This window comes from Electrophorus electricus, chromosome 6 (genome assembly GCF_013358815.1).
Source record: "Electrophorus electricus isolate fEleEle1 chromosome 6, fEleEle1.pri, whole genome shotgun sequence".
NCBI lineage: Eukaryota > Metazoa > Chordata > Actinopteri > Gymnotiformes > Gymnotidae > Electrophorus > Electrophorus electricus.
In genome coordinates this window covers 10,289,644-10,304,228 of record NC_049540.1, presented here as the reverse complement: position 1 = coordinate 10,304,228, position 14,585 = coordinate 10,289,644, and positions in this window count along the sequence as shown.

Sequence of the window (14,585 nt, the reverse complement as noted above, 5' to 3'; positions counted from 1 at the left end):
GAAACTGTTAACACAGAGATATGCCATAATTTCTGCCGTTCTTAATTTGTGAAATAAACTTTAAGGGGTAATTTTGTTACAAATGCGGATTGTTCAAACACTACCAAAGAGTACTCCATTTTCATCATACATCTTGTACATTTCAATAGTTTTTATTAATTTACAGCTATACAGTTAAAAGAACTGAAATCAGGATGCTTAATTCTTAAGATGATTACAGCAACAATATTTTGACCTCCCTGGAGGGTAAGGAGTTATGCTTGCAGAGTAAGGAAAAGCATCTGAAAGATTCTGTGTTGTTTCCATAGAGATGCACTAATGCACCTGTTACAGGGCAAGGACATAGTATGAAACATTATGACCAATTATCTTATGTACTACAAGAGGGCAAATGCAAAGTGAGTACAAATTAGTGAGTTCTTCTGTCTAATGCAATAGAGGCTTCAGGTAGCCCGTAAGGTGTAGGATTTATGTTCCATTTGAATAAATAGGATATTACTTGGATGACCATCTCACACTTTGACTTTAATTTTTAAATGGCTTCCCCACATATTCTTCATTGCTGTCTGCAGACCAGAATCTGTTATCACTGATAAAATCCAAAGACTCACAGACCTTCTGGGCAAATTTGAGCTTTAAATTTCTTTTGGGCTTATGGGCAATTGGTTCTGGATTGGCTCAGCTTTGTGTATGACACTCAGTACACCTATGGGCTGTAATGACTTACCATAATTAAATGAAGACCTTAAACCCCAATGCTGGAAAGATACATTCAGTAAGCAATGATCACTATTTTCTGTTTTTCCTTCTCATTCTCTTAATGATGAACTCTCTCTGTGCTTCATTAGGATCCTAAGCACACTCTCCTGCTACAACTAATTCACGCTGGTTTTCCATTTGGCAGACTGTAATAACTTGTGCATGTATTAAATTGACTTTGAATGAAACAAGACAGTATTTAATGCACCAACCAGTTTGCATGGGGCAAAGCAAAAACATCTGCATGCCCTCTGGGTCAAAGACATGGAGCCCCGAGCACATCTAGAGCAGCTGCTCCAAGTCCCAGAGCGAGATGTGTTATCACTGGAAATTCCAGCCCATATCCAGTCCTTGTTAGGACCAGACATGATCTTGGTCTCTGAAGCCACAAGGCAAGTCATCATATTGGAGATAACCATTACCTGGGAGGACTGGATGGAGGAGGTACATAAGAGGGAGCGGATAAAGCACCAGGAGCTAGTGGAGGATAACTGCAGGAAAGGCTGGAGGACCAGGTGCATTCCAGTGGAGGTGGGCAGCCAGGGGTTTGCAAGTCATTCCCTCAGCAAGGCCTGCAGAACCCTCTGGGCATCACAGGGTCAAGGAGGAGAAGAGCCATCAACAACAGCGCTGGCAGCAGCGAGCGCATCTAGATGGCTCTGGCTGAAAAGGGGTGACCAGTGGCGTCAGGAGTGTGCCGTTTGGACACAGGCTGATGCTTGATCAATCTTGGGCAGATTACCTAGACAAGGGTGTCCTGTTGTGAGAGCCAAAACATCTGATGGCTCCAGAGTATAATACTGATTATGTGTCTAAGTATGTGCATCAGAAGATGTAAGAAAGAACTCTGTTTAAATAAATTTGATATTTTGAGAAGCACTATTGCCTCTCATTTGTGAAATTAGATACCTTTATTCACTGAACTGCACAAAAAGACATAGCAAGTCTTTGAAGAGCAGGCTTGGCACAAGCTCTAACAGGTAGTTGTAAATGAAGAGCACTGAACTAGGGCACCTGTGAGGATTTAATAGAGAGGTAAATGAGGGACAGGTGTGGGTGATTAATCAGTAAGTGGGTGATTAGGGCTATGTTCCAAATAGCCTACTACATACTGTATACTGCATACTGCACACAGTATATACTGCATACCGGTCCCTCTAGTAGTATGCCGTATAGTGTCCTGTATGTAACTAACGCAAACCATACTACGAGGTCACGTGAACATTGTCATGCTAAGCCATGTTTAGGTGTTCGTGTGGTGCGTGCTTTGTTTTCGGTTGGTCTCCCTCTGTTCAGTTTCAGAGTGGCACTTGTTACAAAACTCCACGTGTCCTCATGTTTATGTTGCTCATTCTGTGTCGTCAATCCCAGAAGCAGACTACTATAAAGAACTACCGCAGACATAGCTGACCCAGTCTAGAGCTCGCTTGCATTTTCTTGTTTGTTAGTTTGTCATTGTTGTGTTTATGCTGTGATTCTTGTGTTTTTGACCTTTGCTAATGTTTTACGATTATGTGTTTTGGATTACTGATAACTGATGCAGTGAGTAGCTTCTCATTTGTTAAACAGCCATTTCGAAAGACACATCCTGTCTTTCGGTCGTGGAAAAGATGTTAATCTGTTTCAGGAGGGTCAAATTATTGGCATGCATCAAGCAGAGAAAACATCCAAAGCCATTGCTTAAACTACTAAAATCGGGTTAAGAACTGTGCAACGCATTATTAAAAAGTGGAAGGACAGTGGGGAAACATTTTTGAGGAAGGAATGTGGTCGGAAAAAAATCTTGAATGATCGTTGAATGATCACTTAAACGTGTGGTGAAATCAAATCATAGAAAAACAACAGTAGAACTCAGGGATATGTTTAATAGTGAATGTAAGAGCATTTCCACATGCACAATGTGAAGGGAATTCAAGGGATTGGGACTAAACAGCTGTGTAGCCTTAAGAAAACCACTTGTCAGTGAGGCTAACTGGCAAAAATGGCATCAATTTGCTTGGGAGCATAAAGATTGGACTCTGGAGCAATGGAAGAAGGTCATGTGGTCTGATGAGTCCAGATTTATCCTGTTCCAGAGTGATGGGTGCATCAGTGTAAGAAGACAGGCGGCTGAAGTGATGCACCCATCATGCCTAGTGCTTACCAAACAAGCCTTTGGGGGCAGTGCTTTGATCTGGGGTTGCTGCAGTTAGTCAGGTCTAGGTTCAGCAACGTTATGTGCCCAAAGAATGAGGTCAGCTGACTACCTGAATATACTGAACAACCAGGTTAATGAACAACAAGGTTCCATTAATGAATTTTTTCTTCCCTGATGGCACAGGCATATTCCAAGATGACAATGCCAGGATTCTTCGGGTTCAAATTGTGAAAGATCATTTTCACACATGGATTGGCCACCACAGAGTCCAGACCTGAACTCCAGTGAGAATCTTTGGGATGTGCTGGAGAAGACTTTGCGCAGTGGTCCAAATCTCCTATCATCAATACAAGATCTTGGGGAAAAATTTATGTAACTCTGGATAGAAATAAATGTGACATTGCAGAAGCTTGTGGAAACGATCCCACAGCAAATGCATGCTGTAATCAACACACACACACACACCCACACACCCCTCGGTACAAATCTCCAGTATCCCATTTTCATGTCCGGTTACAATTTTCTGCTACTGTTGACAGGATGCAGTACAACACTAAAATAGCTCAGGTTGCATACTGGAATATTTGGGGGAAGTAGAACGTCATCCGGGTATCTTTTGCGTACTGTAAAAATAGATTTTGGTTTATTTGAGGCCCAGTCAGTACAGAAGCAACATGTACAATGCTGCTTTGAATATAGCCTGTGAATGAGGAAGTGAATGTGTGCTGTGATTATAGGATGCAGTCTGAGAACTGTCTGGGTACTGGCTGGGGTGTGGTAGTCTTAATATTCAGTCAGTATAAAAAGCCAAATGTAAACATTACAAAACAAGACATTATTAAGCTTCAAAGTATGTTAATATTCATTTAATTTACTACATTTTATACTATTAGATTCATACAGTATAAAGTCATACAGACTCTAAAGACAATCTAGGTTTGCTAACCACAGTGACCATTAGCTTCCTCTCTTTTGCCTGAGTAAAGCAGGTCCTGGAAACACATTTATAGAACACTGTAATCCACCAACAGTAAAATACATTATTAACACCACATACATACACTCTTTTGTGAACGCTTTTGTTTTTGTAATGCAAAATATGCATTAAAATGGACACATTACAACTGCAACACTATTTTATAATACTAAATAATAGCCTACTGAAGTCATAGCTGAAACATCTCTCTCTCTCCTGGCTTTCCCCCAGACTTGACCCTTTCTGCCTCTCTCTTTCAATGATAAAGCAGTGCACACCAGTGTTGTAAATGGCTTTTAGCCATTAACCTCACAGAAAAGGTCCAACTGTACAAGATGTACTCTTTTGCCACAACACTGTACTATAATTCTATTCATTAAAACTGAGTCAGCTAAAAGTATGCAGCACCAAAATTCACATCTTTGCTCGCTTGACAAAAAACCAGCTTTGATCACCGATGTTGAGCATGGTCACAGCTACAAGTGTGAACTACACCGGATTTCACGTCTCTCTGCTTGATTTGAAATAAAGCATAAGCTACTTCTCGAATGTGTAACAGTTTATCTGACCTGTGAGTGAATCAAAACATCTCAGTAAACACTGGCAAAATTTTATTATGATGTCTCTGTAAATTTGTACTACAGATGGCATTTGAAGACCATCACATCCACCATGACTGTCTAAAAGTGATACTAGACGTTTCTTGAATATAAACTGCAATCTATTGTTTCAAGACAGAACACAACCAATGATGAATAAGACTAAATACTAAGAAAATACAAAAGAAGAAAGAGAAGTAAAGAAAAATCACAATAAACTCAGATTATTAAACATAACTATGGTAGATGATTAAGTATGACTATTTTTATTGATAAGAAGCAAAGCATCCTCAGAACTTGACATTATACATTCATACAATATTAATTTTATCTCCATATTGTAATGGCCGCAGGGCAAGGTGCAGGACGTACAGACTCCCTCGACGGAGACAGACATTTATTGAAAATCACGGAAGACAAAGGCACTCACATATAACGTAAACGGTGACAATGAATACACATACAATGTGAACATTAACACTAATGTGAACATGACCAACAACCGACAACAAAGTACACTCCCACAGCGGTTTAAGTACACACAGAGATTACCAGACTAAACCATGTATGGGCAGGTGTACCAAGGCGTGGTTACAAACAAGATGAATAAGTCCCACTGAACGCGGTGGGCCGTACCACGTGACTAGTGGGGAGGGGAGTATTCCATGACACATATTAGCTAATGTCAGTTTATTTGGCTACCAACCAAGGTCACAGAGCATTGGTATTCTCAAACTGAAGCAGGTATCTATAACAAAAACTGGAAGCTTCATTTTGTAGATACAGAATAGGAAATACAATACATACAGCACACAAACATGATAGTAAGAAAATAGTAAAAAAATAAATATTATGTTCAATGAGCAGTGTTTAACAGAATACCGTACCGTAAAATAAATAATTTTCATTTAATGTGTATTGGTGGGTAATACTACATTTAATATTTGTCCTGTAAGAATAAACAGAACACATAATCTTACACTTATGGCATTAGGCAGACACTCTTCTCCAGAGTGACTTACATATTAGGATGATAGTACATGCTCTCCAAAGGAACTGAACCCATAACTTTGGTTTCAGAGGGTATTTAGAGGTGAGATGTGGCCAAAATGGTGGGAAGAGGGGACTGCCATTCTCCACTACACCTGTTACAAGGGTCGGTGAATGTCTGTTCGAATCAGATACAGGCGAACAGAATGAGGATGCGTACCAAACTCTATACCATCCGTGGAGGGCCCTGTTGAGAGGAAAGGGGAAAGCTAGTGTGCTTCCCCTGGCATATATGGACCTCTGCAGTGAAAAGGACGGCTGCCATGCTTCGAGGAGGCGAGGAGGCGAGGAGGCCTCTATGCACCCAGCACCGGATGGTGCGCTGTATCTGTGCCTCGGTTCCTGGCAGGCGGGGTCTCTGTTGCATCCCCTCCCCACCTCCTTTTGCTTTGCCGCCGGTGGGCACATGCCAGGGGGTGCATGCCTTGGTGTGTGTGTGTGGGGGGGTGTTACTGTCCCTGGACCCTCCCTTTACCGGTAGCCTATGCCATGAAATAGCCATGCAAAAAAGGAAGACCTTATAAGGAAGCACAGACAAGTTCCGTATTCTCTTTCCTTTCACAGGCTCAGCCCTAGACTTAACAAGAGGCCACACTGAGTGCGTAAGCACTTCTCACTCTGCTCTGCAACTCGCACTGTGCACTGGTGTGGGCTGTTAACAAACAGGGGTAATAAGGGTGCCTTGTGTCTTAATGTCTATTAGAATCTGATACACAGGAGCAGAATGACTGAGGATGTGTACCAGACTCTACACCAGCCTCCTTTACTGAGGAACACACGCACAGCACGTGGTAAGACAATTTAGGATTAAGCACCTCATTGTTTCACAGCATATAATAATCATTACAATTTTCAGAGTAAACCTTTATATCTTTGCTACACAAATGGGCAGCTGTATTCTTTCTTGTGATGCTGATAACTTATTTTCTTTCAGATCCTCCATGTTTGTCCATCTGTCCTACAGGATCACTGGTGGGCAACAAACTACAGATGATGTTGTTGATCTGCAACAGTCTCTTACTGATCATCATATTCATTCAAAACGTAATTCACAGTAAGTCATTTATTAGTACGGAAACATACAAAGGTTGTGTTTGTGTTTGCAAATAATTAATTTTGGACAAAGGGGTGAATAGTAGCGGCCTAAAAAGAAGGAAGACATTTAAATAAAGATGCACTTTTTCTATGATGTTGCAGCTTCAAAGTATCAGCAAAGTAATGGAGAGCAGATAAACTGGACAGTGCCAATCTGTCCAGGATTGGTGTGTGAAAGCAGACAAGGGAGCACGTATTCAGATCTCCATGAAGTTATGCTGCACTGTCCTCGTGGTCCTCCTGGCCCTGCGGGCATTCCTGGACAGGCCGGTCTTCCAGGTATTCCTGGTTCTCGTGGTCCTCCTGGCCCTGTGGGCATTCCTGGACGGGCCGGTCTTCCAGGTATTCCTGGTTCTCGTGGTCCTCATGGCCCTGCGGGCATTCCTGGACGGGACGGTCTTCCAGGTATTCCTGGTTCACACGGTCCTCCTTGCCCACCTGGCCCTTATTTTGGCTGACCCAAATGTCCCTCATGGCTCTGCTACTTCAGGAGCCATCACTAAACTTACTAAAAATGTTTCCTTGTATCCAGCTTGTAAATTTACTTATATTTACTTATATAAAAATTAGAAAATGACCAAAATTACACACCTCTAGGTCTTTGAACCATACATGAGAGTGTGTCTGTGGTGTGGGAGCCATGAAGCAGGGTGGCAGTGGTACATTTGATGGACAATGGGTGTATGCTGAGGGCAGCTCCAGTTTAATGCACAACTCAAGAATCCTTTAATGTCTGCAAAATGAGGGTTCACTTTATCATAACATCTGTACTATTCTCTGGCTGCCTCTGGTTCTCCTGTGCATGTATACATGCCTGATTCTATGAATATGCGTAAATATAATCCTCAGAGTGACTCATTAATCTTTGTCATATGATTTTGAGGTGTTTATATTTGTTTCTGAAGAATAGTGTAAAGGTCCGTGTGTCGCAGGGCGCACAGACTCCCTTGACAGACGTTTATTGATGCGTAACGTATACGATGACGGCACTCAAACATAAAATAAACATTTAACATGAACACTAACGACGGCATCACGAACATATACGTTTAACATAAATACACCAACAGGCGTTTAAATGTACACAACATTAAACCAGGTGCAGGTGTGTGCCATCATGGGGGCGTGGTCACAAACAATACAAACGTCCACTGCACGCGGCGGGCCGTACTACGTGACCAGTGGAAAGGGGAGCGTTCCATGACAAATAGATCAGCTCTACATATATCCAGCAGAATTCATTTGATTGTTTTTGATTTCTCAAGTGAGGTTTTAATTTTTTTACAAATTAAACAAACATGTAAAATCAGGATTTTCTTGTTATATAATCAGTTATAATCAGTATATTCATTAACAAGCTTAAGTGTCATCTGTAACATGATGCCCTTCAGTGGCCCTTTGGCGAGATGGACACACATGGAGGATGTGAAAGAAAATATCACCAGCTTTACAGGACAGAATGCAGCATGCAGAATGTAGTCCATCTGTGTAGCAGAAATCTGAAGGATATGCTTACTGTAATTATGTGTTGTGATATAACTGTACCTGACAATACTAATTTACCACTAAATTTTCACATGTTTAGTGATATTACAGTACTGGGTAAGGAATGTTTAAAAATAGCCTTGACTGACAATTTATCTAACCTGTCATGATTATGCCGCATTGATTTAATCAAAATTAATATACTGCCAAGCTTGTTATATGTATTTAAGATTTTACTTCTAAGAAAAGCCATTAATAATAATCGTAGTACAGTTATAGCCTTTATTTCTTTAAAAAGAATCCTAGCTTTGACTATCTCGTTTCTCCATGTTGTATAAAATACCAATTATGTGCACAACTAAAATTCATTCCTTGTATGTTTTGTTAATGACTACAGTCTACATCTCAATAAGTTTGCATCGTTGAATACCGTTCCTGCCATGGAACGCTCGCCTCCCGTAAGGTACGTGGTTTGGTCGGCCACGTGCAGTAGGAGGATTATGTTCGCAGCCACTACTGCACACACCTGTATTGTGTTAGTCTTTGTGTATTTAAACTCTTGTCGTTGTGTGCAGTGTGGTCGGTTATATTTGGCGTAATTTGTGAACGTTAAACGTTTTTCTTGCCGTTGTTAAATGTAATCGTGTTTGTTCAGTGGTAACCGTGTTGCATTCATTGTTTGTAACACATGAGTGCCATCGTCTTTGTTTCAATTAAATGTTCGTCCATGTCGAAGAGAGTCTGTGCGTCCTGCCCCTCGCCCTGTGGCACACGGGCCACCACACGTTAAAGTTTCCTTCCCCAACTTCTTGCTTCTGTCACAGTCCAAGGTATCCTTACTGATTAAGGATATTGCACTGCTTGAAAACATTGTATCTGTTTGGAAGCAGATTCAGAGACATGAAGGCTATGCTGAAACTCTTTAATTCCTGGTCACAGTGATCCAGACTTTCCCAAGGCATGCACAAGGGCTTTTTTGAATGGGGTAAGAAGGCTATACATACTATTGGTGAAATAATTGAGGGTGGAAACATTGACATTAGATCAACTGATAAATTTAAATTTCATAAGAGTGACTCTTTGAAATATATGGCAATCAACCATTAAGAAACCACTCTATTAAAACCATAATCCCAATGGATTTCCATGTCCCCAGTGGAACAATTACTGAAGGAAGGACCTGACTGAGTCAGCAGCACTGTGTTTCTATTGGTTTCTGCTTAGCTGTAGGACAGGCCATACTGATTAAACTAAGGCACTATGAGTGGAAAGCATTTGGATGTACAAGTGAAGCTACAGACTGGAAGGATGTTTGTGAACATCTTTCACATCATCTAGTGTCTCATTCAGCTCGGGAAGCAATTCAAAGTGCTGCATCATTTATATGTCACTTTGGCATCTCAGCATAGAATGAATTCCAATTTCTCTAACCTTTGCAATAAATGAAAAAAGGTAATTTGATTGAAGGATTTTGGGACTGCTTGTTTGTCCAGATATTCTGTGTAAATATAGTACAAGAAATTCATTACCCCTTGGTCCTAAAACATGTCTGCTTGACAATAGAGATAAGTTCTCCCCTCACTTCTCAATCCAGCATTTATTACATATTGTACAAGTACAAGTAAATGTATACTGCTTCATTGGGTATCTATGGTGGCCATGAAGACCCATCGTGCAGCAAATGAAAAAAGGGTTGTAATTACACTAAGCATGTTCATCAAAATGAAAACACGTGTGTTAGATTTATATAACAGTGCAAATTTTAAAAATGCATGCAACTTCAGAAATGCTGCAAATCCATCCAAAACACAATGGAAGTGTTTCCGGAGGACACACAGAAGGGATAGACTGCTATGAGACCAGCGGTAACTGAGTAGCTGATGAAAAATAGTTAATTATATTTGCAGTTGCCACTGATATTTCGGATATCATATACTGGCTGATACAGAATGAATTAGACTACAGCCTTAAAGAACACTGATAAAAATCCATGGCACTGTTCATGAATACTGCTAAAAAAAAGAACATGACAATTTCAAATATAAATTATTTGTCGCTGGCTGTTCACTTGTCCATCCCATTCTGTGACCCCCAGAAACAACACTTCCATTGTGTTGTGACTGGATTTACAGCGAGTTGTATGTGTTTTCGGTATCTGCACGGTGTTCACAAAATGTAGTGCATGTGTCGTCATTTTGAATAAAGTGTTTGCTGAATTTGTATAACATTCATGAATTTGCATCGTGTTTCTGAAATGTAGCATGTGTTGCCATTTTGTTGAATATGTTTTGTGTAGTTGCAGCATGTTTTTTCATTTGCAGTGCGATTGATAACTTGCATTGGTAACAGTGCTTCTCAGCCACTGTAGGGAATCAGACACAAGTCCACCATTCAAATAGTTATTAGTTTAGTTCATTTTGTAGCCCTTTCCACCTCAATATGTAAACAACTATTTAGTCTTGTTTTTCTATTTTTTTGTTTGTTTTTTGGGATGGGACCCCTTTCTTGATATCTTGGCTCTGAAAATGCTACATGCTAATAAGCCAACTCTTAAAAGCCAATATAATAATTAATCTTAATTGTTCTCTTATGCCAAGCTAGTAATTGGTTTTTACTGGAAGATGAAAATGATATGCATTTCTGATCCTGTAAAAAATGTGTGGGTTTTAATACTCGTTCTCTGTGTTATATGCAGAGGTAGCATATAAATGGTATCTATTTTATACTATGAAAAAGCAATTGCATTTATCTTAATGATCTTAATTCAGAGGTGGTAGCAACATCCATGGTCAGAAGGACAGCAAATGCTGACCTCCTATTTGTAATTCAATTTTAGATTTAAGCTATACATGTCTTTGTTTTGTACTTGTAATACCACTCAATAAGCAATAAACTGATGATAAATGAAGATGCTAATTAAAAATGTGTTGATTCCCTCTTCCATATATTTAATTTCATTATAACTATTTCTTTTGCCTCTAGAGGGTTACATAGTATTTTGGAATTTGGTGCTATTCATCTGACCTTGTGGCATCAGGTATAGTGTTTGAATGATGTTACTCAGGAAACTGAATACCTCCTTGTTTTCTGACCATGTTGTGGCAAAGAGACAAGACCAAGTACAGTCCCCGGATGAAGGTAAACCTTTGTCCAGTTTCACAAGGTTAGGGGCAGGTGCCAAAACCTGTATAAATTCTCTCTTTCTTTTCCAGGTTGGTGTTGGTTAGGTTTATTTGTTATGTTTTTATTGGATTACTTAAACATATGTCCTCCTGCACTGTGTAGCACATTGGGCAGCAGTGTGATGCCATCAGCTGCAACTTTCTCAGCTTCATCCCATGTGAAATCAACCTTCTGTAGATCTTCAAGAAAGGTTCTTCACCAAGTTTTCCTTTTGCCTTCCTCTTTTCCTCATGCTCACTGGCAGAGTAAGTTATGGAAATGTTTGCAGGTTGCTTGTATGGTAAACAAAGACAGTGCTCAGCCCAATTAATTCGTCAATCTGTCACAATGTCCTGCAAACCTTTTGATCCCACTCTCTTCAATACCTTACCACTGGAGATGCAATCCTGATAGCTGATATGGAGAATTTGTCACAGAGAGCATTGATGGAAGACATATATTTTCTGTGTTGATTGATTTTGTTGCCCATATTTCATATGCTGAAATACCACAGCTGCCTTGTCAATTGTGCATCTGACATCTGCTTTAGTGTCCCTGTCATTGGTCATTACACTGCCAAAGTAGATTGATTAATTGATTTACATCTTGAATCGTTTGGGCTTAACTGCTAAGCCAACCTTTATAGCTAAAGTTTCTAATTTCATAAGTAGCCTTTGTACATTTTGTCGTGATTCTTCTATTAGTGCAATGTCGTCTGCAAAATCTAGGTCTGCCAACAACTTTGTTCTTTCCAGCATATTCCCATATGCATTTCATTTAGCACTTGTTTCATAATGAAATCCATGAACAGAAGAAATAGAAATGGAGACATACCAGTAGCGATGGAAAAATATTTTGTTGTACCTGTATTAGTTCTCACACAGCAACTGGAATTAAGATATATTCTAAAGATATTTATGAATCTTTGAGGCATACTGTATACATAATGATTCTCTATGTACACTTTCAAATGCTTTCCACAAAGTCCACAAAACAGATTGATTACGGTCTTTGGAACTCAATACTTTGCTCAGTGATGTTGCGGAATGTAAATATTTCATTTTTGTTTTAACAAGACAGTGGTCTGAACCAAAATCTGCACCTCTATATGCTCCTGTACAAACGATTTCCATCTTCTGCTGATGCAGATGTAGTCGATTTCATTTTGTGTAATTTCATCAGATGAACGCCATGTCTTTTTGCATATTTTTGTGTGTGTAGTAAGTGATATCAATGTATAATTTATTTAGCTTGCAAAACAAAATGAGTTGTTCACCATTATCACTCATGTTTGGGGCAGTTCTTTGACAACCAATAACTTGCTGTCACGATTACTCCCTCCCAGTTTCTGTGTTCCATGTTTTCCCTGTCTTGTGTATTTTAGTTCCATGCCGTGATTTGGTTTTCTCCAGCCCTTGTTTGATTGCTCACACCTGTCCCTGGTTTCTACCTTGTTAAGTTCATGTATTTAAATCCTGTTGTGTTGGTTGTTCAGTGTTTATTTGAATGGTTTTGTTTCTTTGAATCCATGAGTTTATGTTTATTTGATGTTTGTGTTAGGTTCATTGTTTGGTGTAATGTCTGGATGTTTGAAAGCCTTCGTTTGTTAGCCTGTTTTGTTATCCTAGCCTTCGTGTTTCCTAGCTTCTGTTATATCCTGTTTCCCCTGTTTGCCTTCATGCTCTCTGTGTTGGTAATATGACTACTACAATGACTCTGATTTTGGATTTGCCCATAATAAATCTCACATTAAAGTCACCAATCAGTATCTCCACATCATAGCTGGCTTTGTCATCAAATGTAGCTTGAAGTTGATTATAAAATGTATCTTTGTCTACATCCTCAGCATCTTGAGTTGGTGCGTATATCTGTACAATGGTGTTTTTGTGTGTCTTGTCTGTAATCTTATTGTAATAATTTGGTTATTGACTGGCTTTCATCCAATTAGCAGCTTGTTTGCCATTTTATTCATCACTTTACCAACACCACAGATATGTTTTACCTCATGTCCAGATTACAGAACTGTTTTGCCGTTGCTCTCATCTCCCATATACTCTCGTCTTTCACTGGATTCTCTGTGTTAGTTTCCATAGAGATGAGCCATCTTCTGCATGTTGATTTGATGTGATTTCGTGTGCTACTGCAGTTTCTGTAGCAAATGTTTTTGTTTTTTTTAATCATTTAATAAAGCTGTTCAGGTTATTGTCACAACAGTAGTAGGTGGTCTGTTGATAGCCCTGCTGAATTTCCTGGGAAGCAAACTTTGATGCCTCATCTCCAGGTTTGAACTTATGCATTGGTTGGCTAGTTGGAAATGGGAGACAAGAAGCATCATTAGATTGATCACTGGTGAGTCTTAAATGAATGCGGCAGTATAATCAGCAACAATTCTGGATAAATCACCAGCTAATACGGGGCCTGGTTGGCCCCTCAACCGCGGTGTGGGAAACAGTCTTCTCATTAAAACTTTGAAAGGAGACATTTTTGTGGTTGCACTAGAAGCAACATGCATTTCACAGAACGGTAGGAAGCAAATCTACTCACTTCCTTTGTGTTTCTTGCATTGCTTTATTTCACCTATTTTTTGGTTGTCCACTTTGTTTGCTCAATTATATCTGACGACTGAGGGTGATAGGAGATGAGAAACTTCCAATCAATGCTTAGATATTTACAGCGCTGCTGAGTAACTCCACATAAAAGCTGGGCGTTTTCTCTAGCACACGGGAATATCTCAAGCCATTTGGAAAACTGATCATTAGTTTGAGCAGCCCACACACAGACATGAGGGCAAAATCAATTTGCACAGACTGAACTGCGCCCCGGGAGGTGGGAGCGCTTCGTGTTCAGCTATTTTTACTGACACACTGTTTTTTGCAAAAATTTAACCAGAATCTAGGATCAGACTTGCCATTTTTCACACATCTGTAATGAAAAAAATGTTTTTCAGTGTTCTCTATGACCCCAAGAAAAGGGAGGCAGGATTTAGGCAGAGCCAGCTATCCCCGTGGACGTCTGGTTAACTGGTCTGCACCTGCAGTACAGCAGCTTTTTGTTGAGGATAGCATGTAAAGAAAACGACTAGTAATTGATTCAGTAGGTAGTGTAAGGACTTTTCCTGATTCTCCTTAACCCGTCCCTTCTAGTCCCACTGTCTGTCTCACCTGATCTGAGTGTTCCTCCTCGGGGCCCTTGGGCACAGTTCTCAGAGTGAGTGACACAGAGTCAGAAATGCTGAGAAGCATGCACACTTTATTCTTGCTTACATTTGTGTGTGTGTGTGTGTGTGTGTGTGTTTGTGTGTGTGTGTGTGTGTGTGTATATA